The sequence below is a fragment of the Rhipicephalus sanguineus genome, unplaced genomic scaffold (genome assembly GCF_013339695.2).
Source record: "Rhipicephalus sanguineus isolate Rsan-2018 unplaced genomic scaffold, BIME_Rsan_1.4 Seq12608, whole genome shotgun sequence".
NCBI classification, from domain to species: domain Eukaryota; kingdom Metazoa; phylum Arthropoda; class Arachnida; order Ixodida; family Ixodidae; genus Rhipicephalus; species Rhipicephalus sanguineus.
The window spans coordinates 1-25,915 of NW_023614563.1; the positions used below are offsets into that span (position 1 = coordinate 1).

The 25,915-nt window shown below is 49.4% G+C and overlaps 1 protein-coding gene across 2 annotated transcripts in view; it reads left to right on the forward strand.

Annotated features, from left to right (window-relative positions):
• The first annotated feature begins 3,246 nt into the window (after positions 1-3,246).
• Positions 3,247-25,915, forward strand: part of LOC119376519 (ataxin-8-like) — a 56,048-nt gene continuing 33,379 nt past the window's right edge. Inside the window, exon 1 of one of the 2 annotated variants that reach the window (XM_049411430.1) lies at positions 3,247-3,370. The gene's annotated coding sequence lies outside the window, so the exon portion shown is untranslated. Of the gene's footprint in view, positions 3,371-24,611; positions 24,816-25,915 lie in introns of those variants that run through there. The other variant, XM_037646320.2, reaches the window with a different exon arrangement.

A 25,915-nucleotide genomic window follows, 5' to 3' on the forward strand; every position in this document is an offset into this window, starting at 1 on the left:
CGAACTTTTGTCAGAGCGACTTCCACGAGCTCGCAAAACACGTGGCAGTACGCGATCCCGAAACTATACCACTGAGACGCGACCCGCGTGAGCGAAGCAGGGCGCCGGGCGAAGCGCCGTTCGGCCATGCAACGCCACACAGGTTCGTTTTTCCATGATCAAACGGAAAGAACAAACAGCATTTTATTACGTCTTTTGATGAACGGAATTTCTTTTTTATTGCTGCTAGTTTGATTACTAGTGATTATTGTAGGCAACTTCATACTCATCGGATCACTTCGAAATGTTCCACCCGTGGCGCCATCAAGTGATACATTTAGCTTAATTTCTCGGTAGTAGGCACTGCTGTTGATGATATTGCCGTTTAGAAGTGTCATACATTGAGCTTTCACTCTGACATAATTGTTATTTGCCTTTAGTGTCCCTTTAAGCTCATCGTGTATCATGCAAATAATAAGCTCCTTAAGGCGTATTCAGACGGGGAGAAATGCTCGGGGGGTAAAGGCGGAGCCTAGTGACGTCAACTCGCGAGGAGAGTCCCACAAATGCCCCCCACTCACACGGACGGGGAACGGGGGGAGACCATTGTTACCAGACTACTCCTGTGGCTTGTACCGCCCGTTTCACCAGCTGCTGACGACGATGACCCCCTACAGATGACCCAACTGCAGACTGGACACCCACTGCCGCTCTCCGCAGGAGCAAGTGCACATTGGCCAACAAGAGCCAGAAATTCCGCCCATCCCCCCCGCCGGGGGATTTTTTGTCCTTTCGGGGAAAACTTCCCCCGTCTCCTCCGAGGAGGCGCGGGGGGTCACGCCCCTCGCTAATCCTGACGTGGTGGTCACTGATCCGCAACCCCCCCGTCTCCCCCGAGCTTCCTCCCCCGTCTGAATACCCCTTTACGACCGGGCTCCTCGTCAGCTTTAGTTTTCATATTATTTGAAAATGAAGAATTATTAAATATTCGATTCAATATTCGCAGGTGGCTTATCTCGAATATTAATTAGATTCAATGGGAAATTCCTCCATTCGAAACCATAACTTGTACCGTTGATTAGATGTAGCAGCTCTGATATCTGCGTACATCGTCTCACCGCGTGAGACATTAGCGGTGAGGCGTTGTGGAGATAGTTTCCTTCACTCATGTTTAGTGTAAGCATGCTTTTTTTTTTTCGTCGTTATCAGTGTTCAAGCACTCAATTTCTTTCTTCCCCCCGCGTCACCGCTCGTGCCCGTCTTGTCTATCGCATTCGATGAGACGTTCGCAACTGCCAGCTACACAGGATGCTCCACACAGTCTTCGCGAAAAACATGATGTATCCGGCTGACAGATTATCTTCTGCAGGCTCGATCGATGACGTGAGCATTGAAGGTCAAATTGGAACTAACGTAGCTGATGCTTCGGTAGCTGCATGATGTGTGCAATGCTTGCAGTTAGGTGCGTGTGTGTGCGTGTGTGTGTGTGTGCGTGTGTGTGTGTGTGTGTTTAATAAGCACCTCTTTGTCAATTTTTTTAGCATAGGAGAGTTTAAGGAGCGCACCCATGCTCGAAGCTACTCCCCCTTGTCCACTTCTCAGCGCCCATAGCAGTGCTATACCGATGTCTAAAGCCCCAGCTCTGCTAACTGTATACCTTGAGTAACCGGAGTCGTTCGTTCCTTCCCTCCTCTTTCTATTCCCCTTTCCCCATTCTCCAGCACATAGGGTAGCCAACCAGACATTTTTATCGTTAAACTCTCTGCTGCCCGTCTTTCTGTTTTTTTCTTTTTTTCGTTCGTTCGTTCCTTCCTCGGGAAACCATGCAACGTCACTGAGCGTTGATCGATTAGCTGTGCTCGTAGAGCTGGCGGTGTAGACAAGTAAGCACGACAAGTACTGGAATTATGTGGCGTGACAGGAGCGCCTCTCATATACATGATTTCACCCACTTAGTGGCAAACCCGCTAGTCGAAAAAAAAAAATGAAAGAGGGCAATTAGTTCCCTGAAGAAGAAAACAACAACAAGAAGGAGAAGGAAGACATCGTATATCGCTTGTACGCGACAGAGTGAAGACAAATTATTACCAGCGATGGCACAAACGAACCAACGGGTCCCTGACGCGTCTCTTGCCCCGGCTCCAACACTGCTGCCACGAGTTCTCGCGCTCGTTTCGTGTTCGCGCCCGCGTTTAGAAGAGGGCGAGAGCCCAGAGCAGGCAACGGTCTTTCCTTCCTTTAACCCGCGAGAAGCGACCCTCAGCGCATCAGGCGCTGCGAGACCCTAGGCGAAACTGGCACGACCCGGGGTTCCTTGGCACGGTGCTCGTTCGTTGTGCGTGCGTTTTGCGTAGCCGAGGCCGGCGCGCACCAACGTGGGCATCGAAATGGAGGCCGCACCTGAGAGGGAACTAGAAAGAAAGAAGAAAGAAAGAAGAAAGAAAGAAAAAGAAGAAAGAAGAAAGAAGAAGAAAGAAAGAAAAGAAAGAAAGGGTCCGCAGCAGCGCCCACTGGCGGCCCGCTGGCTCCTGACACCCAACCGGGATCTCGCTCTTCGCCTTGGCCGCAAAAGAGCGTGGTCGGGTTTGCGCGGGCGGGTCGCGGTCTGTGTCTCCGTGCGTGCTTGAGCCCCGCGATCGCCACGCGAACAAAAAAATATACTTCTGTTTTGCCAGAGAAGAAAGCGCGCTGCCGGGCGTAGCTGGCCTTTTGGCAAAGGTACTTGCTTTGATCCTCGAACGTGTGTGGTGCTTTTTCGTGCTTGCCGGACGTGCAGCAGAATACTTCGTCGCTCAAGTCCATCTCCCTTCTAGCAGGGACGACCGTGCGCAGTGTTACGTGCGTTGTCCCCTTGTTTACTTCGCTGCCTCTGCTCGAAGAAGAAACGGTCACCAATGTCGTCCAATCCCAGGCAGAGCTAATTACTATTCCTGCCAACCGGAAAACTCACAAGGACTTGCACTTTGTGTAGACTTTCGTTTATCGTCTGGAGCTTTGGTCTGTCGTCACCGAGATCGAAAGAACTCTGTCGGTACTGATTTTTCCACGAGGTTTACCCGTCGGGAACCGGCAAGACTCTCTGTGCCCTATTGCCAAGCCACGGCGTTTCGGCATCGACCCAACCCGTAGTCGTCCTCGACCCTTCGGCGACGCACACAGGAGGACCGTCGAAGATCCTTGACCTGGAGAACCTCTCTCACACTGTGCCCTTGCATATTTCCTTGAAGGAGTCTAGAGCTCGTCCAAACGTGCAATTCTCGTGGGGCACGTGACAGGCGCGGTATCCTTGCGTGTTACGGGGCCACGCGCGGCTTGGGAGTGGTTACAGTGTCCGGCGGCATCGACATGATCGTGATCACGCACTTCGGCAAGCCGATGACGCGGAAGAAAGGTGGGTACCCCGTCTACGTCCCGCATTCAGGGTCCACTATGTACCACTATGTATAATATGTGACGAAGAAAAGGGGACGGCGGGGTCACAACGATACCGCCCTCCCCCATCTCGCACGGGACATTGGTGGATCGTTTTCTACGCAAGCAGCTGATATTGAATGCCGTGCTGAATGCAGACCCATGTCATTGTGACTGTTTGACATGCGCCGTCTCCTGAGGAAATGACAGTGACCGCGCTCCTGAAAAATGCTTTTGTGGTATCTGCACCAAGACGTGTCGGCGAACTTCGCGGGCAGCACGTACAGGACGGAGCGTCTTAACCCTTTTTCTAAAGTTTGTGCAATCGATTTTGTTAAACGCATGTCAGTTTTCCCCACGTTAGCTTGAGGATCCCGTTAAAACAGGAAGTATTTGGCATTTACATTTGCAGACAGAAAACGGATACGAGTGTTTAGCTTATGCGCTGTTTACTCGGTGCGGTATACGTTGGTCAGAGCTGCATACAGTTTGCTAGAATGCATAAGTGCGGTGCTCCTTAGAGGTATGAGTTTCCTCTCGAGTTATTTGCGTGGACATGTGCGCGAGACTGTGGCATAGGCGGGCGTCCAAGCGAGCAGTGACGTATGGAGTGACGACCGGGCAACAGGTGCGTTGAACGTTGTCCAAAGGATGCGTATGACTGCTTGCCAGCCGCCTGCCTGGCGGGCCAATGTCGAATAAGTTCTCTCACCTCGACACCGCGGGTTACAAGCGTAATCTCTCTTTAACGCACCCACAGGGGCGCCTCCAGTTTTCCTTCATACCGTTCGCCATTCGCTTAATTGTTACCGGCCCTACAGAAAATTGCCTGTTTGGTTTACAGCGCGCCTCTTTCTTCTATATTTCACTCGCTTTATTCAGCAAGAAATAAATGGCATTCGTCATGCGTACGACCATCAACAGATATGTATTGATGACACAATGTGGGTAAACGGTGTAACACATGTCGTTAATCTTGCGAAGTCACCGCAGCGATTGTGTAGGTCGCGTTGCCCGTCATCTGGCATATTAAATCGCTGTCGGAAAAGTCACTATAAAAAGTGACTGAGCATTATAGATGCAGCCGACGCTCAACGATTAGTCATATATTCTGCAGAATCAGTTGATCTGTTAAGAATGTGTCATTTGGCATAAAAACAAAAGAAGAGAATAAATGATTTGCGTAGCGGCAAACTATATATAGTCCACTTCTAATCCCTCTCTCTCTCTCTCCATTACAGTTAATCCCTATTGCTGACCGCCGTTCATGTGTCAGCAGTTCACCATATAGATATGTACGCTGCGGTCAACAGTAAAGTGCCTTTTTCCTATGTTTCTTTTATTTATTAACTTATATATAATTATCTAAATAAAAAAAAGGTTCATTACTACATGACAAACAAGAAAGGAGCTTCGTACGATTGTTGTTGTTGCTGTAGATTTGAATAACTTCTCCGTTTTGTATTTAGCGGCTATTAAAAATGGTGTGATCGGTGCAGCGTAAACCCACATACCACAATGCACAAATTTATTCGAGGGTTAGTCGGGCGTTAAGGCTGAATGATATGCTTTGTTTCGAAGAGACCAGTTTGAATGTTACTTCTGCACGGGTTGTTGGTTATAACACACAACCATAACTTTTATTTTGCGTCGCCGACTGTTTGGAACATCGTGGTTAACCATGCGCCCTATGTCATTGTTTTGAGACGAAAGATCGGAGCAGATCTAGCGTTGCAGTTGCGTACGGTCGACTGTATGTGAGATGAAGTAAACGAAAAAAAAAAAACGAAGGCATGGCCAGCTTCACTGCTTGCGCAACCTCGATGATAGCCATGAAACGTGAGAGTCGCGTAGGGCCTGTCGCATCTGCCTCTGTCCGGAGTGCTGTATAGGCGAGTGGATACGGCATCGTGCTCGTGGGTGCACCTCCAAGGACGTCGCCAAGTGTGTATGAGACATTTTCACAAGGGCGTGCGGCAACATGGATGACAATTAAACAACCTACACGCCCAAACTCGAGGCGCACATGTGTAAGCGCGTCGTAGGCGGCGAGCAATTTGCGAAGCCGCGAGGCAAGTATTACGCGCTTCAAGTGCATTCCCGTCGACGTATGCTCGTTACCGCAGATATGAGCAGTTTGAAAACATCGTGTCCATCGCAGAAACTCTTTTGCTTCCAGGTTGGTCGACCGAGAGCTCCGGTTCGCGAGGTTTGGCAATATAGGTGGTATTTGACTCTTGTAATGGTAACGTAAAAAAAAAAAGAACGCACATATTTATGTCCAATTCGTTTCGTACCCGGCTAGATAAGAAGAGAACGGAGACTTAAGTTGCGTTTAGATTTACAGAAGCCGTCACGGGAGACAAATATCAAGAATGCAGAGATAGATAAGCAGGGGTATGTCGCCAAGTGGGTGTTTGTCACGGCATTCGTGAGGTATAAGCTAAGGAAGGCTTGTCTTTGTGCTAAAGTGAAAATTGTCACTACCCCGAAACAAAAGATCTATCTATCTATCTATCTATCTATCTATCTATCTATCTATCTATCTATCTATCTATCTATCTATCTATCTATCTATCTATCTATCTATCTATCTATCTATCTATCTATCTATATCTATCTATCTATCTATTCGGCTCACATTTGCACCTTGGTTGCGTTTTACCATCACTATAGATAGAGTGAAGGTGGAGAGTGCCTTTCTATCCAGCGGCCATGCACGTATATACACGGGCATATTAGATGGATCTGTCCTAGAAACAATGTTAAAGGGCCCCTGACAGCCGATTTCTTGTTTGTGACATTTATGTTGTAATAAGCAGGTCTATGTCTTGTAATCACGGAATGACACCGTAAATCCTCCAACGTGATGTCTAAATAATCCTAGCAGCGTGAATTATGGTCATTTTTAGTGTAGGTTCAAAACGCGCGCCGAAAGAGGATAAGAAACTAGCGCCGCGCCGCGGCGGTGGCGCCTCGGGGCACGCGTGATGACATGCGCTCAGTATTGGTGACGTCAGCCACGCGCTTGTTGAACTGCCAGTTGGAGAACACACACACGGAGAGCTCACGCTGCCTGCCGACACGTACCGAAGAAGGGAAGGTGGGAGAGCAAACATGCTTCGCAATAAACCACAGTGCATGCACCGCGCATATTTCTGTCTGTGACGTCGACAACACTTGCTTTCCCTCTGCAACGTCACAAGGGGCCTACGTCTACGTCATACTAGTGGCTATGTTGATAGGAGTTCAAAATTCAGATGAGCACTCAGGCTTACTTTAAAACCAAATTAAAATATCTTAAAGGCAACGCTCGTCACTCATAATCGGTCAGAAGTGCCCCCGCATGCAGGACTATCAAACAACACAAGCATCTCGAGTTTCCAAATTCGGTGTCAGGGGTCCTTTAAGAGTGGCGAGGTTTTATAGTTTTTGCGATAGCAATTATATGGACACTCTTGGCTGATTGTTGCACCGGTCGCCGTCCGGATGGCCCCGTATATGATATATATATCTTATATATATCAGATATATATATATATATATATATATATATAGTACTAGGTAAAAGGCACAAAGAAAAATAAAGCAGAAGAAAAAAATTCTGAAGTACCCGACCGCGGATTCGAACACGCAACCCCTCGCTCCACAGAGCCCTGCGTTAGGCAGCTCAACCACACGCCATGTATGCGCCGGCGAAATAACGGCGAGCTATTTATATACACCATGTACCGCTGGTGGTAAGTAAATCTCGGAGGAGAGTGAACGTGTTTTCTATCACGCAATGCTCCTAATTTTCTTTCAATTTGAAAACTGCCCTTGAGACGCGCACGACGAAGTGGTCCTTTTCTGTACCCACTCGTGATGTGGAAGGAAAAAGAAAACGAAGAACACCGGGCACACCTTGCATCAGACGCCCCGTGTGGCTGGAGACGCAGGGGGGTACTCCACGCGCCGCAGTTTAAAAGAAAAAGAAATATGTAAGAGCGTCTGATTCTCCATTGTCGACACTTGCAGCGCGTTGCTCAAGCACGTAGACGTAACAACTGTGACAGTTGTTAGTTCACGCTTACCCTGTGCATGCCTGTGCTTTCTTTTAGGGCGTCCTTCTTTGTGCTTCAGCGGCGCGCTGCAAGTATCGAGCTGCTTCTGGTTCTCCGTGTGACACTTCGATTTCTTGCTATCGCATTCATTGCTTCGCCCTTGCGGCGAGACTGTGACTTTTTTGAATGTGTATGTATAGGCACGCACATACTATAAACACAGGCACGAACAGTGATAAAGGGGTGTCGGATCTTCCCCCCCCCCCTTGCCCCTTGTTTAGAAAAATTTGCGGCCACAGTTTGAGATAATGTGTTTTTGTGTTAATTTGTTAACAACCTGTCGGTAAAATCTCTTGCCCAAAATATGCGCTGCGGCAAGCTTGTCCATCGCCTCCTGGTTTGTCGCGCGAAATGCGTGTGCGATACACACGTGCTCGCCGTGCGTCACTTGTAACGTGACAGTCTGGTGACAGTCATTGTCTCTGTGCACCACAGGTCGTATGGGCGATGAAAACAATGGACGTTTGAATGTTTTTGCGGTGATCTCTCTAATCTGCTCCTGTTGCTCCAGACCGACACATGCATCTGCGTCATACTGCTAGTGCGTGTGCCATGCTGCGTCGCCACGCATGTACACAGCTTGCGCCTAGCAGAAGCGGTAGTGGTGTCAGTGTATCAGTGCCGTAGCCGGGGGGCGGGGGGGGGGGCACACCGGGCCCGTGCCCCCCGAATTTTTTTTGCCATGGTACACACAGCACAAAATGACACTCGACCACACTTACCTGCCCGGACCCCACGTCGGATCAAGGGCGCGCCCTCCCCCCCACCCCACCCGCCGAAAAAAATTTATTTCTGCTTACGCCACTGCAGTGTATGCTATTTATAACATTACATTGTCAATAAACTTCTTTTATGAGGTCATGCTATGGTTACTTGGAAAAGTACTGCAGGGCATCTTTAAGCTGCCGGGTCCGGTCGAGCGCGCCTTATCTTGCCAGAGATCAGCAGACGACACATACCTTTGTAGCTGCTGTAAGGCGCTGCGTTATTACCGCTCTCTTGAAGCGATACGAAGGTCGCTTCGCTTGCTGCAGCGATCGTGTTTCCTTGCGCCAGCGTTTCGTTTAGTCACGTCAGGTCGGATGCTAGAGGAGTTAGCTGCTATAGCCTTACTTCGTATCACATTCCAGTTTAAGGTATATCAGATTCAGTGCTTGGCTCTTGCAGCGAAGCTGTGACTTCTTTATTTCTTCTCTGCTGTGCGACTGCGGTGTCATGCCCAGCCTCAACAACAGCGTATGTGACGCCATCACCGAACAACACCTGGAGCAGGGTTGCATCGCAGTATAGCACTCGGGATCGGCTATATACGTATATGAACCTCAAGATTCGGCTACATGGCGAAAGGGACAGACCTCAGTGAACGTTCTTTTATCGCAGCACCGGGTCTCCTGGCCCCGGTCCTAAGGCAACTTACTTTCGGCTCAGCTGAAGCTGCTTCACGGCAAGCAGACCGCGCGGCAAAGCGAGCCCTTGGCTCCCATCCACCGCTCGGGTTTTTTCGTTAACAGTCGGTTTGTGAAAGAACAACGGCGCTCGTCACCTGTGCACTCTTGCTGCTGTTTATCCGGCCAACGCCTAGTGAGGTTAACTGCCCTCCTGTCGTCTCCGCTTTCCTCCCTAGCTTGTCTGGGCGCCTCGTATTCGCACTTTTCTTATTTTTCTCGGTCATTCGCTGCCAGCGGTTCGTGGCGCTCGAAAGCCTTTCGCAACCGGACATCTCTCATGCGTCTTCGTCTTTCTTCATTCGCGTTGATGCGCCTAGCTTCATTGTTTTGCGCGTCGGGGTCTCTATATCCGCCATTCTCTTCGTTTCTTCTTTTTTTTTTTTTTCGTCTCGAGTATTTTTCGCCTCTCTCTTTTCTCTTCGGAAGCGGCAATTTGTGGTGCCATTTTGTTCTCTCGCTCTTTTTCTCGCCCGGCGCGCACACTGACAGTCAGTCAGCCATGTTTCCCAAAAAGCAACGTCCGAAATGGAAAAGACAAAAAAAAAAAACACCCCTTTCGCACTGGCGCCAACGCAGGATGTCCGAAATGTTGTCATACATGCTCTGTTAGGGCTGGCGACATGGCTGAAAAAGAAAAGTAGAAAAAGAAGGCGCGCGAACTGCAGAACCGGGTTCTTAAACACTGGAGTTCCTTTATTCCCTGCTTTTTTTTTACAGTTATTTCCACGGTGTTTCCTGAGAGAGCTGCTCTATTTCGATCATAGAAAGTGTCGCAAACCCCCGACGCATGTGGCACAGCGGCGCCTCATGCATCCTGGAAAATGAGAAACGAGCTTCACGCATTATAACGTGTGACGTACCGTAAAAGAAACAGGTATACACTAGGATGGTTACACGACAGCACGCTGACAAGGACTTCTTTGTCACTGTTTCATTGCGCTGTGTCATGCGTTATAACGAATCCATATAAACCATAGCCCACAAAGCCTTTTGCTTCACCAAACCTTTACACATTTAATGGCATTTGAAATATGTCATGTAAGTGCCATTTTTCACGCACATACACACACACACACGCACCGGTTGTCCTGCTCATGACGTCACTGAGTACAGAGTGCGCGGTCATTGGTGCAGGCTTGTGAGCGTCCGCCTTTGAGAAGGAAATGCCGCTGACTTCCAAAGTTGTACCCGGCTGTACATACGTGCCCAGAGACGAAAAGGGACTTATTTCATTCAACGTGACGTGTCTGATAGCGTGTAATAATTAGCAGGAATTTCCTGCAGTACTGTTAGATATATATTTTTCTATTATATTCCTTTTATATGCTTCGTGCTGCAAATGTTGTGCGTTTGAGCATTCCACAAGATAAGTAATGGACCCTCGGCCTTCTTTTAGCTGCTGAGTCAGTATTTTTGCCCGTGCTGCCTCCCCAGTTCACTAATATTCCTTGGAAATTGAACTTGAAACACACCGTGCGTCCCGTCGAAAGCTATGAGTTGTGGCGGCCCTGTGAGGTGTTCAGAATGGTCACGGTAACCATGTTCTAACCACTGTCTACCTCTTGGTAACAGAGGTGTGCCACCATATTTAAATTCCCGTCACAAAGAACAGTCTTTTATATATTACAATTAAAGCCAAATTCTCGCAGTCATAAGCCCTTTCGCATGACTAGAAAGAAGGAAGATGAAAAGGAAGCACTTAGCGGGAGGAGGTGAGGAGCTACTGCCAGACACCAAAATCCCTTCCTAAATTTTCTAGCGCATACGTATATTTTCTTCGGTACGAAGTCCAACATGTTGCTGAATACGCCAACAGAAAGCTACACGTAATGCCCACTAAGGCAGTGCGAAACAAAGCCGTCGCTTTTCGAAAGCTTCGATCGTTCGTGAAGCAACTGCTACATTGTCGTTTCGTCAGCCGTGACGAGGCCGCGCTGCATCTACAATGGCCTCCCATACAGTGGGCGATATCCCAATGGCCGACAGCTGGTGATTCGTGCCGCGACGAGCCATCAAGCCCACGAGCCATCATCAAGAAGCCTAGCGTATGTCCTCGACATTTATCGAAGCACGTGCCGTCGGTACGATTTGGGAAACAATGGGAAAGTCGACGGCGACGTCGCGTGCCTGCGCAACGACAGCTGCGCCGCGGCGCGTGGTTCAGCGTGATGGCTGCCAGGCTCCTCCGGCGCCATTCTTCTTCAGCCTCCGAGACAACACTGCGGTGAGCGGGAGAACACCCCGAGACAACCGCTTTTCTTTTTACTCCCGGTCACGCTCTTTCTTTCTTCCTTTTTTTTTTTCTTTCTATGCTTTGCCTCCCCCCTCTCTCTCTCTTCTGTGTGAATCTTACGCGAGACTCCGCGGTGTGGCACCTTCTTTTGCTCTCTATCGCTTTTCTGGCTTGTTTCTGTCGGGCCTCTATTTCGAGATTTCGCCCCGCTACACCACCGCTATCCCCGCACATCGCTCTCCCTGCTCGGGCCACGATACCACTTTCACGCGGCTCTCGACGCACAGGCTTGGCCTGACCTCTAAACCCCGGCCGAATCCGGAGCGGAGAAAACGCAGTGCCAAAAGGAACGGAGGAGGAGGGCATCCCTTCCACGGGCACCCTGCTGAAAGACGCTGGGGAGAAGTAGAGAGAGAGATAAAGCGAGTGCGCTCTGCGAAGGGCGCCAGCAATCCTGAATTATGCGGCATTGTTCTTCGCTGGTGGCGACGACGGTCGAGGCCGTGGTGTACGTCTCCCTGCTGACTTCGCCGTCTCGGACACTCGGCGGTTTCGACTCCGTCGGACGGCGCGGTGGGTCTCTTGAGCCGCCGTCGTCAGGACAGAGTTCATTGGGATTCTGCTCCACTCGCGCACAGTTAAGACAGAGCAAGCACGCGCGTAACGCCCTTGGGTCTTTGGAAGTGCGACTGCCGATGAGGCAGGAACATTCTGGCCATGGCGCCAATGACTCACTGCTCTGGATGCTAATGAAGGCCATCCCTTTCGGTGGGATGGCGAACACGAGGGAGTGAAAAGCACAATTCGGAGGAGATTATACGGCGAACAGCAGGCTCGTTGCCAGCTGATATGAGGATATATTTTTTGCCGTTGCGTCGCGACATCAAGGCGTTGCGACGTACGCAATTATTCAATTCAACCTCGTTTACCGGGCGCTTGAAAGGCGAATTTACAATGTGCCTCTTCTTGGAACGTCCCTAATGAACTCGAAAGAAGGGGAATGGATCCAGGGCTCGTCTTCTTTGTTAGACACGACCTACAATGAAGTCAAGGAAGGTCTACAGGGGACATTACTTGTAGTGCTTTAACTACAGCGTCGTATTTGCGATATAAATGAAAAGAAATTAAAGTGGACGAAAGGACAACTTGCCGCCGGTAGGGACCGAACCTGGCTAACACTCCCAGGTAAACATGCACAGAAACACCCGATAAAGTGGACGGGAGAACGACCGCCGCCGTGTTCATTTGGTAACAGCATCGGGTACGTTATCCGAAGGTCGTAGGTTCGGTTCCTACCGGTGACGAGCTGTCTTTTCGTCCACTTTAATTTTTAACATTTATATCACAACTACTACACTACAGTTAAAAGGCTGCGGATAACGTCCTCTATGCGTTCCTCGGCTTCACTGTCTGTTGGTTTCAGTAGTGTGCCTAATGAGCTCGGGTCATTGCAGCACGTCACCGAACGTGACTCGTCGCCCACGTTGCGAAATGTGCGTACCAATGTCCAGCTGGACCAAAGAAAAACAACAAAAAAACAAAACAACCCGTTTGTGTACTATCCTTACGAGAAACGACGGGAGGAGGGCACGCGACAAAGGGAAGGGAGCAGGGGCCGTCTCTTCTTGGCTCTCGCGTGCCCCGAAGCTTGCCTGACAGCATTCTTGTCGTCGGCTCGTCTAGCGACGACCGTCGGATCCTTGTTCGGACGTTTATACGGTTCGAACTGTGATGTGGACTTGCAGGTAGGTCGTCGTCGCCGGCGTTCCAGATGGCTCTCGCGTCACTCTCTCTCTCTCTCTCTCCACGTGATTGGACGTTGTTAACGCCACCGCCGCGTTTCTGGTTAGGGAGGGCTCGTGCTCGGGAAAACCCCCGTCAACAAGAAAGGGCATGGCCGACGCGAGGAAGTCGATGCGGTTCATGTTTACGAAGACGTCCGGCGGTACCGACGGACGCAGAAAGTCTTCCAAATTGCATGAACGAAAGAAGGGAATTTTTCGCCAGGGGCTCGTTTCTTTGTCAGACGCAACCGAATGAATCAAACAGACAATTAAGCCAACGAAAGCATAGATGACAGTATTTGCTGTTTTCAGTTGTAGTGTGGTAATTACAGCGTGGATTCAGGCGAATTAAAGCGGACGAAAAAGCACCTTTTCCGTCGGTGGGATCCGAACCGACAACCTTCGAATTACGCGTTGTATTGTCGCACTCGAAAGCGCGCGCAAAACGAACACCTGTAGCTGTCCTTTTTCGTAGTCTGTGCTTCCTTAGGGCTGTTTCCTTACAAGGTAAGGAAGAGGCGAGACCGGAAAAACAGAGGAGAAAATGGGAGAGAGGAGGCACCTTCCGATAACCCACTTCTGCCGAGGAACCTGGAAAAAGGTAAAAAGAGAAGATCGCGCCCCACCCATCTCGTTATCCGCCTATAGGAACTTCCGAGTCCTCTGACGTGTTGGAAAGCACACCATAGTCTGGGCTTTTTCCTTCTTCTCATTACAAGTAGCTATGCGGTGTATATTGGGAGGAACGGTTCAAGGAATTATACCGATTGCATCTCAACCTAAGATGGGACGCACGGTCTCATTAACGACGCGACGCATTAAAAAGGCGCTGGTTAGCGTTAGTGGCAAGGGCGACAGAACACAACCAGCAGAACCGGGATAATGCAACGGTTCAGTTCCGATGCTATTCCGTCTCGCGCTTCGACCGACAGTCTTCTGAGCGGCTCACGTTATCGCGGGATCGGCCGGTCGTAGACAGTGACCGATAAGAAAGGCGTAGAATCGAGCGAACTGAATCTTTATCGGTTCCGTGTAATCTCAAGCCTTTTTGTGGCGTTCCAAAATAGGAGTTCAATGATGCCGCCGTGACATCGAACGTGGAGACACGTCTGCCGACGAATTGACACTATAATAATAATAATAATAATAATAATAATAATAATAATAAATAATAATAATAATAATAATAATAATAATAATAATAATAATATCTGGGGTTTAACGTCCCAAAACCACGATATGATTATGAGAGACGCCGTAGTGGAGGGCTCCGGAAATTTCGACCACCTGGGGTTCTTTAACGTGCACCTAAATATAAGTACACGGGCCTCCAACAGCACCTCGAAAAAACCTTTTCATATACGAAAACTCACGTTCACAGAGTGCTTTTCTCGCTCTCAGCACGATCACCCCCTCTACGTTCCAGCGAAGGCGCGGGAGCACTGCAAAGACTTTTGAAAAGTTACTGCGGGAATGTCGCGCCTCAGAATAAGCTCTCTGGTGTACACAGAGAAAAGGACCAACGAAAGGCAGGGACGAGCGTTGAATGGAAAAAATGATGGCTGATCCCTCCGTCATAGGAATCGGTATAGCACGAAAGTGAAACGTGTCGTCACAGAAGTAGTTTTTGTTTATAGTGCATTGGTATACGAGAGCTCGTACAATGTCTACTGTTGTTTGGCAAATAGCACCGCTTGATGTGGACGCATCTCACTCACGTTGACGCCTAGGGCACATCTCCGTACCGACGAATAACGCCCATGATCATGATTTAACCATTGTGGTAGCTGAAGTTCTTAACATGTACATGGACACCGCATATGGTGAACCCCGCGCAAAGATGCCATCAACAAGCACATAATAAACACTGATACTCGATATGCACTCCTTCAAAGCGTCGTGAAATGCGAGAGAAACGCTACGCGCGTCGTGTCTTCCCTCTAACCTGGCCGTTACTTATCACAGGGCGAGCGGGGAACGCAGTGCGACAGCCAGGCGAGCGTCGGAGAGCTATTTTTCGATATGGATGCATGGATGCTATGAGCGAGGCTTTGGCTAAAGCTGCCACCTCATGGTGTGTTAAAGCATTGACGAAATTAAACTTGTATTGGAAACGCGCCGAATGGGTTGGTCGTAGCAACGGCGCGCTTTTTTTTTTTTTTGTGCCTGGTGGCACAGGTGTCACCGCCCCGTTATAAAGGGGATGCTCATAGCATCCATCCATCAATCCAAGAGCACTGCGAGAGGAAAGTGTGAAAGATAAAAGGCGCGTTCACGCAGCCTCCGTAATGTGTGTGGCGGTGGCTCAGTGGGCTAAACGCCCGCCAGCCATCGCCGCGGACCGAGAGGTCATTGGTTCGACTCCCGTCAACAGAACTTTTTCTTACAGTTTTCTTGTATTTGGCATCTGATGGCATTCATTTTTCTGACGTACTCCCGTAACGGAAATACGTCATGAAAGTCTGGTGGACCCCGGCATAAAACACTTTCGTGTTAAAAAAAAAAGTTTGTTCCGCTGGTCTGTGATCGAGGCTGCTCATTTGGAAAATATCCTTGCTCGCGTATGCGCAGTAACAATTTTGCAAAATGTCAATTTCCATGCGTTTAGCGGCCTGTCTTTAAAGGGACACTAAAGTGAAACAACGAATTCTTAGATTGATAAACGGTACTCTGAGGACTGTAATGTTAATTTGACCATCACATGCTTATTAAAGGAGAAAATCAACGTTAAAGTTCATTTTAAATTTCGCGCCGAAATCTTCGCGCGTGACGTCACGAATTTCAAAGTGCATTTTTCGTATTTTGGCGACATTGGCTCCACGAGTTTACCTGAACTTGGTATGTTAAATCTACGGCTCCCAGTGGACAATGTACTTCATTTTCACCGATTAGGAACTACGTATCAACTAGTACACATGTCGTCAAAATCTTTGACGTCACGGCGTTTGGTGCGAAAATTTGAAGGTGGCGGCGCCACGCACATTTTCTTTCGCGCGTCTTCTCGCTTACCAGGCGTCATCTGGCGGTAAGAGTGGTGTTTTCGATATTGTGAAATTATTATTTACTAATGCACGAAAATCGTTTTCTCTCTGTAGTGTCCCTTTAATAAATTGCGCATCCACCGAAGGAAGGCAACCAATAAAGTAGGCGGTTGTGGTAAGACACGCCCCTGCGGGTTTGCATTTTCGATCGATCACGTTTAGAGTTATACTTTCACTTTCGCGCGACGTGGCGTCCGGCGTGACACTCGACGAGCGCTCGGACCTCTGGTTTAGCGCCCCTCAGAGTCCACTGAGAATTATGTTCTCGAAAGTGATGCCGATTGAGAATACGGCCCCTGCTTTTGGTAAAGCGCGCCATGCTTGGCTGAGAACCCTACGGGACGAAGTGATGGCCAGTCAAACATGCAACCAGTCCCGCGGTCACCATTTATCAGCGTCGAAAAGATGATCGCTCGTCCAGCGTAGAAATCACGCGCGGCGCATCGGTGTGGACACAAGGTGACCGCATCGGAACACGTGCACGCAGAAGCGTGCACGTGCCGAACAAACAAACAACAAAACGTCATTCGAGCCCATCATCATAAAGTGCCCCCGACCGGATCGCCGGAGAATATCTGTAGCAAGCACGCTCGTTTGTATGCCTATGAAGGCGCTGTTGAGCTTTCCATGGTATATAGAATATGCCATTAGCTGTACGAGGGGGCCACCGCAGCGCGCCTGCGGTCATCAGGCCGCGAACGGCCTCTTGGCAGGCGATGACGGAGCGCGGCCGAAACGGAAGGACGGGGCGACCTGAAAAGAAGCTTGGGATCGGTCCGCTTTGAGGGCTATGCACGCCACTGAGCGGGCCTGCCGCGGTGCGTATGTTATACGCCCTCATTTTCGTCTTCCCGACGGCATCATCGCCCTGGCGCCCCAGTGTCTCCGTGCCGTTTCCATCTCCTGGACAGGTTTATTCCCGCGGGGAAAGTCCCTCACTTAACGGGCGGAGAGGCCAAGGAGAGAACGGCGAATGACGATGCGACTCGGCTCAGCTCTTTTTCATATCCGGTGCATGACACTCCGCCGCACTGACGATCCTCTGGTGGTGCGTGCCTTCGAAAATGCGGGTCAAACCTGAGGCGCGCGCGCTTCTCAGGCGGCCGCGTTTCCTTGCGTTTCCCCGTAGGTGCTCGAACTACATCGATCAGCTTTCTTCCATTTCGGGGGGTGGGGGGCAGGTTATACTTTCAGGGTGATGGGCACCTCTGCCTTAACATGCAAAATGATTTCATAGCGAAGTCGGCTTCCGCGAAGTTTGAAGTTTATTGTAACATCATGAAAACAGAAGTGACATGGTTCATAAGTGTATTACAGAAGGAGGTCCTGAAGTAAACACTGTCAGGGGGACCTCCTAGCGATATTGTATTGATTGAATACAGGGCAGGCAAGTGGCGAGCAAAAGAAAAAGCTATTGGAAACACGAAATCGAAAAAAAACAAGAACAATAAATAAATAAATAAATAATAAAAAATAAAAACAAAAGAAAAAGAACAGGAAAGATAATTCAAAAGCATGAAATGCAACAATAGTACAGAAACCAATACAATATACACATTAAGGCAAATCGGCGCGAATTCCAAGTTAACAAGGCGCAAAACAATCCGCACAACTCAAAAGAAAGCAAAAACGCAATTGCTATAAAAAATGACAAACAGTAATGAAAATGATAGAAAGAAAAACAAATATGAATTAAGGAAACGATAAAGGTTGTACCATGAAATGTTAGCAAAGATGTTGAACCAAATGTTTCTTTAATTGTGCTTTAAATGATGTTATGTTGTGGCAGCTTTTAATGAACGTAAAAAAAAATCTTGCATTGCGGATGTAAAGTGTGTCCCAAGTGTGATTCGAAGCCCCACCAGGAAGACAGTGCTGCAGGCCCATAGACAGGAATTTTTTCAGGGGGGGGGGGCACTTGCTGAAAACCTTGACTATTTGAGAAAAACGTCTATTTTCATTATTTATTTTTGGTAAAAACGCCCACTTCACCAAAATTTCGGAGGGCGGGCCCCTGATGCAGGTGCGAGGTTGACTGGCATGCCCACACCATGTGGAAGATGTCCGAAGACTTCTTCGCACAGTGCGCACATTTTTCTGTACAGTCAGGATCAAAGTGCTTTAAAAACTTCCGGGCACAGCAGTTTTTGGTGTAAAGGCGGAGGAGTGTGCGTTCCTCTGCCTTTGTAAGGCCCTTACAGGGTTTAGGATAAATTGCGTGGCCCAATTGGTAGAATTGAGTAATTTCTCGAAAAGTTAAGGCTGGGTTGGGTTCGGGATCCATTTCAGAAGGGTCTGAAGGCGTTGCCCTGAGAATGAGCGCGCGGGCAGCGGCGTTGCCTTCGAGGCCCATATGAGCTGGAGCCCATAAGATGATTCGGGTGCCTCCCGGAGATTTGCGAAAGTGTTTACCATCCCCAGGCCCATGAGGCGCTGGTTGGACGTGTTTATCGGGCAGAGTAGATTTTTCTACTGGTCACGAATGCCTGCGCCCATAGGCGTGCGCACGATGGGGGGTGGGGGCTACTTACCTATGAGGGGGCGCAAAATCTGTCCCATACATTGACTCCCTAGTCACCTAAGAGGGGGGGGGGCGAAAAATCTCCCTCGTACATTGACTTAGTAGGAGGGGGGGGGGCGCTGCGACGAATCTTCCCCCTCCCCCCCTGATTGGGAACCCTGCGCACGCCTATGCATGCGCCAGCCGCAAGGCGTCTTTGCAACGTAACCCCCCGGTGTGTTGGAAAACCGGCGTACCATCCGGCCCACCGGGTCCCCCGCCTTACGCAGTTTGGTCAGTGTAGTATCGACTCGGCATTGTTTATGAATATGTAAACAAACCCAGTACTCTGTTCTCATCGCGTTCTGAGAAGGGTCCGCTTTCTATGCACTTTGGCGAGGGGCGGATGTGCCAAATTCCGATTTGGTGGGGAAGCGTTTCCGAGTCGTAGTGGTGCAAAGGAAGTTTGCCATCAACGGTGTTACAACTGTGAAACGCAGAGCCGGTGCCCTCTTCCAGGCTCAAGCAACAATTTTTGCAGTCGTGATAACGTTAGGGCATGGACGGAGAAAAAAAAAGCAAAAAAAAGTTTTTAAAAATCACATCGTCCGCGACAGGACTCGAACCTGCAATCTTCTGATCCGAAGTCAGACTTATCCATTAGGCCACGCGGACTAACGTGTCGTGGCTATCTATCCAAGGTTGTGGTTCGTACCTAGGTTTCACCATTTTCGTCTTTGTTTTTTGAAATTTTTGAGCTTCTGCTTTCTTTTCCACCAAAAAGAAAAGATAAGCTTGTTCATTCATTTTCGGATATGGAGAGTCTGTGCGCGTGTGTGTGCTTGGGGTGGGGGGGGGGGGGGTGATTACATATGTATATATTTTTAATGAATTACGTCTTTAACTTATGAGTGTCCTTTACAAACGTCGTAGTCACACTAACGCCCACTGAACATTCTGACATTACAAACATAGACCCCAGAACATTCAATGGCTATTTTGTTTAGGAAATGTCCACATATAAACATCCATGGGTGCGCCCCCCCCTTGCATTTCGGACATTTTATATATAAATAATAGGTGAGTCACGAAGCAACTTTGTGCCTGAAAGAGGAATATTTATACGGATGATGAATGCGATTTGACATTTAAGGTGAATCGGGAAGCAGCTTCGTGTTTGATGTGTTCATTACGAAATATTTTGCGAAATAACGTAAGCAAGGGCGGCCCCAGAACTTTCTTTTTTTCATGAAGGGACAGCTACAACGAGATAGCTCTTTCCGCGGAGGCTGAGGTGTCCGCGTTTCTCACGATTCCACGGCGCATGCGCCCTTCCCCTAGCGGAAAAGTCGTGAAACGCCTCTTTATCTCGGAGGCTTTCGTTCTGGCGATACCGGTTAGAGGGCAGCACACGAAAATGAAAAAGGCGGATTACCTGTAGGGTCAGCACGCTTTCTGGCGCACCGGGAAAGACGGAGTGGGGTTCTACGGGCGAGCAAGTTAGCATTACAGGCAGACACTAGAGAGAGAGCGAGAGAGAGAAACAAGAAATTCTAGGCTAGCCGTCCCATTGGCCGCTCTGCATGAGATGATGGAGAAAGGGCAGAAAAGATAAGGAAGAAGTAATCTAAAAAGAAAGAAAATCCGTCCATACACTCATTCAGTCCCAGAGTTCTGAAGAAGCACAACACGTGCGTGCGTACCGCAACTTGGTGATTGTGTTGTGAAATTGTGCGCTGTGTACAAAGCACTTAGCACATGCTACGATATTTTCTGTGCTCGTTACCAAGCGATAGATCTGTGTTCTTGCAAAGACCTTACTAATATCCAGCAACTCGATAGTTGCTGGATATTAATAAGCAAGAAACATGTCACAGGTCAGTCACCAACTTTGTGGCAGTAACCTGTTTAGCATAAGCCCCATGCGAGCGATTTCGCACGCGGCGGAGATTGCTCTCGCCAAAATCTGTCGCTTGCCAGTTAGCGACAACGGCTGCAAGCGACGCGACAGTGGCACAGCACAAAAGGCTTTGTCGTCCAGCTGCCACGGTTAGTGATCGTCGCTGTTATCGGACTCGCGCTTTACGCTGCAATCTGCCTGTGAGTGCGTAAAACTATATACACTGCCTGTGCAGAACAACAGAAAGTTGAACTATAGTTGGGTTGGTAAGGGCTCATGATAAAAGAAAAAGGTAGGCGAGAGATCAAGTCAGCGCAAACGCCGTTGCCTGCTTGATCCTTCTCTTGCGTCCTACCCTTTTATTATTGCTATGTACAGTTCCGGCACGACCTCCTTGCGGGCCCAAACTGATCGGGTATCAAACCACAACACCACGCCACACGGAGATTGTTATAAATAGCAAACGTCGCTGTGCGATCTGTCTGTAAACAACTGCGTATACAATTGAACAAAAAAAAAATCCGTAAACAGGGTGTGCGTGTGCTCGAGCCGACGTTTCGACAAGCGGACTTGGTAAGTCCGCTTGTTGAGACTTCAGCTAGCACACACCTGTTTCCCGATTTTTTTCATCGCAAGCTTTAATCTTCCCCCCCTGCCGGGTTTTTTTTTCTTTTTCTTTTTGCCCATACAATTTGTCACGACTCCTTGCTCGCCGAAACGGCTCGATTTCCGAAAAGAAGGGGTCGTATACATCGCCGCCGGCACTACGCGTCTTGGTTTGCGGTGTTGTGGCACAATCCCATCTGCACCGATTAATTAAAAGGTGCGTGAATTTTCAGCGCGCGTACGATCCAAGCAAGCGGCAAGCGCATTCGTTCGTATTTATTCGGCAGCGGCAATAGGCATGCAAAAGCACGGCCATTGGATAAAAAAAATTAAGAGCCCTTTCTTTCGCATTGATAACATTAACTTTCCTCCATGCCGAGAATCGGACCTATACACGTGCTAGCAGCGTAATAGCTGTTGCTACAGGCAACAACTACACGGCCATGCGTTTATGTCCAGGCAACAAAAAATGTAGCAACGTGCCAAAACCACGATATGATTACGAGACACGCCGTAGGGGAGTGCTACAAAAATTTCGACCATCTGGCGTTCGCACTGACATGACACAGTACACGGGCCTCTAGCATTTCGCCTCCATCGAAATGCGACCGACGCAGCCGAGATCGAACCCGCGACTTCGGGTCAGCAGCCGAGCACCGTCAACACTGCACCACCGAGGCGTATATACAGAAGGGGCATGCCTGCTCCGGATGTTACGGGAATTGTGTCATGCGGCGATTCAATTGGCCTCGCGGGCGCTGGGTCAGGTTGGGGGCATCGTGGTGCCACAGCGCGGTTGTGAGTCGACCTTGGCACGACTCCCGCGTTGCGCCGAGGGCTGAGCGCGGAAGCGTTTCTTCGGAACGCGTGAGTGGATCAGAGGTGCATACTACGCACGGACGCCGCTTCTTCGCAAGACTGGCGCCACGTCACGGAACGCAAGCAGTGACTGACCCACCCCCGCTTTTGGCCACGTAGAATTGACATAATTTTGGAAGATACATACCAGCGAGTCGTAGACCGATCTGAGAACTACCATGGCGCCAGATGTAGCGATACGAGTCCCCCTTCAAAAAATAGGCAAGAATGAATGACGCAAGTACGGTCAGAATCACGGATCTCGACCCGATCGCAGATGCAATACATATTAATGAGAATGGCGAAACAAAGGATAAAAACGGAGCCGGCTTAATTTGTGCGTTCGACATTTACGTGTGGCGTAGAACAGTATATGGCAAGCGGTGACGTTACCAGCCATTATATGTATGGGTCTGCAGTGTCATACCCGAATGAAAAAAGCAGTGGTTTAAGCAAAACGTCGCGTGCTATTAACTGTCTTTTAAAGACATCTCACGCTACCAAGGTCACTGAAGGCGTGCATGTAGCACTTCGTATTCCTCGTCTTTAAGTAAGTTTCATGCATCCTTGAGTTCATTCGACAGGTGTCTGTCCAACGCTCATTCGACTGCGCCACCGCTGCAGCACAAAAAGAAAAAAAGGTCCCCGCTTGTCAAGTCCAACCCAGAGAGCTCCAGTTACTTACCTAACAGCCAAAGTCAATGGTGACGTCAACACTTCAGAAGCTCTGAACAACTCGCGATTTCTACGTATCTCGATATTCAATAAATCTCCATCCCGGGTGTATTTAACGCAGCGTAGATAAAATTACATGGAGTATTTACTTCTTCTGCAGCCCAGTCTGGTTATGTATTGAAATTGTCCGACCCAGCATTTCCTGGTTACAGCCCCGGAACGTCTGGGATTTGAACTCAAACGCTGAACCCACGTAAAAAAAAAAAAAAAAGAGAGAGAGAGAGAGAGAACAATAAGTTGTTATATTAAATGAGTTCTCTAGTTCAATAAGTGATAGCTGGGATCAAGTGCATTTTCAACGCAATATTTGTGATCATCTCATTTCACTACAACATGTAGGAAGGTTGCCTAAAACACCTCTCAATTCCAGAAAATAATTTCATCTGACCACTGTTTCTTCAACATGGACTGGCGAGTCGATCGGTCACCGCACGTTTGATGTGATAGTGACACTGTGTACCTCTGTATGTCACAGTGATGGCTTAAGTTTCGTGAATATAACTGTCTATATTAACGCGCGGGAATACCGTTATACATTTGCGGTCATCATTTTTTTTTTCTCTTATTGCCGTGAATTTAGCGGAACGAGATGTTGAAACCAATCAATGTGGCCAGTTACTCTTGCCACGCGGGTAAAGTGCATATGTGTGTTGTTGGTGGTCAAGTTATTTATCCAAATAATTTCAAGATGACATGTAGTACATATCATACAGTTCGCACTTTACCATAATTACACCGTTGTTACTTTAGGCAGCGATTCTTTTCGCTCCTTCAGTAAGGTATCGAAGGCGCTTGCAAAAGCTCGTAACTGCACACCTCTGTCAAATCTTGTCACTGAATCTTCGTTTTATTTCTGCCTACGTATGATGCGCAGATCTCTTAGTAGAATGCAAACACTAAATGTCAGCCGACGGTCTGACAAAAACATCTCTGAATTGTATGCCTGTCGAAATACTATATAATAAAATATATGACGACAATCGACCTTGCTGTCAACAAGTGAGCACAGATGCGTCACTACGCATGTTTTATGTCTTAAGGAAACGTTTTGCTGACGCGGTTCTCCAGCGCAGCGTATGACCCCAATAATGCTTCGCTGTCCAGCGCGCTCACTTCAGATACCGAAATCAGCATCTACAGCAAGATGACCTTTGAAGGGGAAAAATAAAATAAAATGACAATAGCCTCCGAAATGTCAGCGTGACCACGCATATACGTTCGGTCCGCGCACGCACACTAGTATTCAGTAAAAGCCCTATGCCGCCGATGCATGTCGCGACAACATAGCCAGTGGCCGCGCTCGCGATTATTTCCGGGACGTTCCGGTCCGATTGTAAGATGGCCATTGTGCGCTCGGGCACACACAGGCATCGGAGCGGCCGCCGGAGCGAAGCATGCATGCGTGCTAGACGAAGGAACACGTCTCCTCGCTCGGAACGGACGACCGCTATCAGCAGCTGAGGGGGCGACAAGCATTTCCTACCACTTTCCTCCCAGTGGAGAGAAAGAAGATTGGAAGGAAGCAAGCGCCCGACGAGATGCAGTAGAAGCAAGAATGTTCGTAAACATTACGCGGGAACCGACCAATGAGAATGCCCCAACCACCACTGCATTGGTACAGTAGTTCAAAACACGCGCCTCTACTCGCAATCATGCCGCTGTAGCGGCTGTAGTTTAAAAATGAATGGTCAAACGCTTTTTTTAGTACTGCTCGGGAGCTTCGTTAACAGCTAAAGGATGGCGCCACTAGTCTCTTCGTTACGGTGGAGAGAGTTTACACGGAGCTGCTTGGGCTGAGAGTGGACGTTTCCGCTAGACGGCGCGTCGGGCGTAATAGATGCTCTCTGGCCGCCTGTGGCCGCGCTTTGTTCGACTCGCTGGGCTGGATCCACTAGGCGAGTTTTAGCTGTCGAACGCGCGGCGCGCGGAGCCTGCTTGGCGGAGCTGTCTACGAGCAGCAGACGTAGGGAGCGGCGGCGCGCTGCCAACTCTGCGTGGGTCTCTGTGTGTGCCGTGACTGCTGCGCGTCTCCGCGAGCAGTCGGCAGTCTCTCGGTCCGGTCTGGCGCGTGCCTGTGTTGCCGCAGTGTTGTGTGCGCCGCGAGCTTCCCGGAGACGAACGTGTCCTGAACTGCTTGGAACGTCGCTCGTCGGTGCCGCCAAGGAACGTGTTTTTACATGTCGTTATAGCGTCGTCGTGAGCCGCACCATCGGCACCGTAAGTTTTCTTCTTCCGTCTCATCACTTCTGTCTGCACCTAACAGTTTTTGTTCGATCGGCGACTGCTATAGTTTTTCTTGCTCCTGCAGTTGGGTGAAATGTGGCCTGCGGTTGCTCTGTTCTAGGAGTTCTAGAACAGGGCCGCCGCTGCCGCGGAAACGATGAGTCAAATGCACCGCCGAAGGGCTCCGCGCGGAGGATGTGTACTCTGGCGAGGATATGTCTAGATGTTCGTACGTACGCGGTGGCGCCCACCTAGACGCCGCGCTCTCGCCAGTCCATTCCACTCGGACACTCATCGGATGAGTCACGTATGGATCTGAACAGGAAGGATTGCTTCATCGGCGCAGCTTTGCGATGCTCTGGCGCCTTTGATAACTCTTCACCGCTCCTGATAACGGTTCCGAGGGGTCGGAGCGTAGAAGACCGTTTGACTACTTATGCAACCGAAGAGAGGTGTGAATTTTGTGAACGACACCCGAAACTCATCCCGTCGTCGTGGTGACCTCGTCGTGAGCGACATTCAGGTGAATCACGCACTTCGCCGTGACGCGACGGCTGGCCGGGTGTGCGCGCGGTTTCACGAAAAACGTCGGAGGCGTCAAAAGTAGTGCACAGCGTCTTGCTCTGTGGTCTCGTCGCCCCATTCAGGCGAAGGAAAACACCCGCTCTCGTTGGCAAGCTCACGTGTCGAGAAGAGTCCCACCGCGAGTGATATTCCACGAAAACAACAAAGAAAAGCCGAGGTAGAAAGCTTTTCGTCAGATGGGGCCGAACCCACCACTGCACTGTCGGCGGCATCCGTGGAATGCGCGCCGCGGAGAGGGGCCCCGAGAGCCGGTGGCTGCATTCTTCGCACGGCGGTGCTCCGGTACTTCGTTCTTTTTCTGCTCGCCCTTCTCACTACTATTCTATTATTTATCTCCCGTCGCCGCTAGGGTCTGCTTAGAACGCGCCTCGTTTATATTCGCCGTTCTTTTTATTTATTCGACGCATTTTTTTCTCCCCGTCATTGCTTCTTTTTCGTGCGCTGTGCAACTGGAAGGCACATGGCTGTGTTTTGCTAGTCAATTTGTATTTAGAGGCGTAAACAAGGAT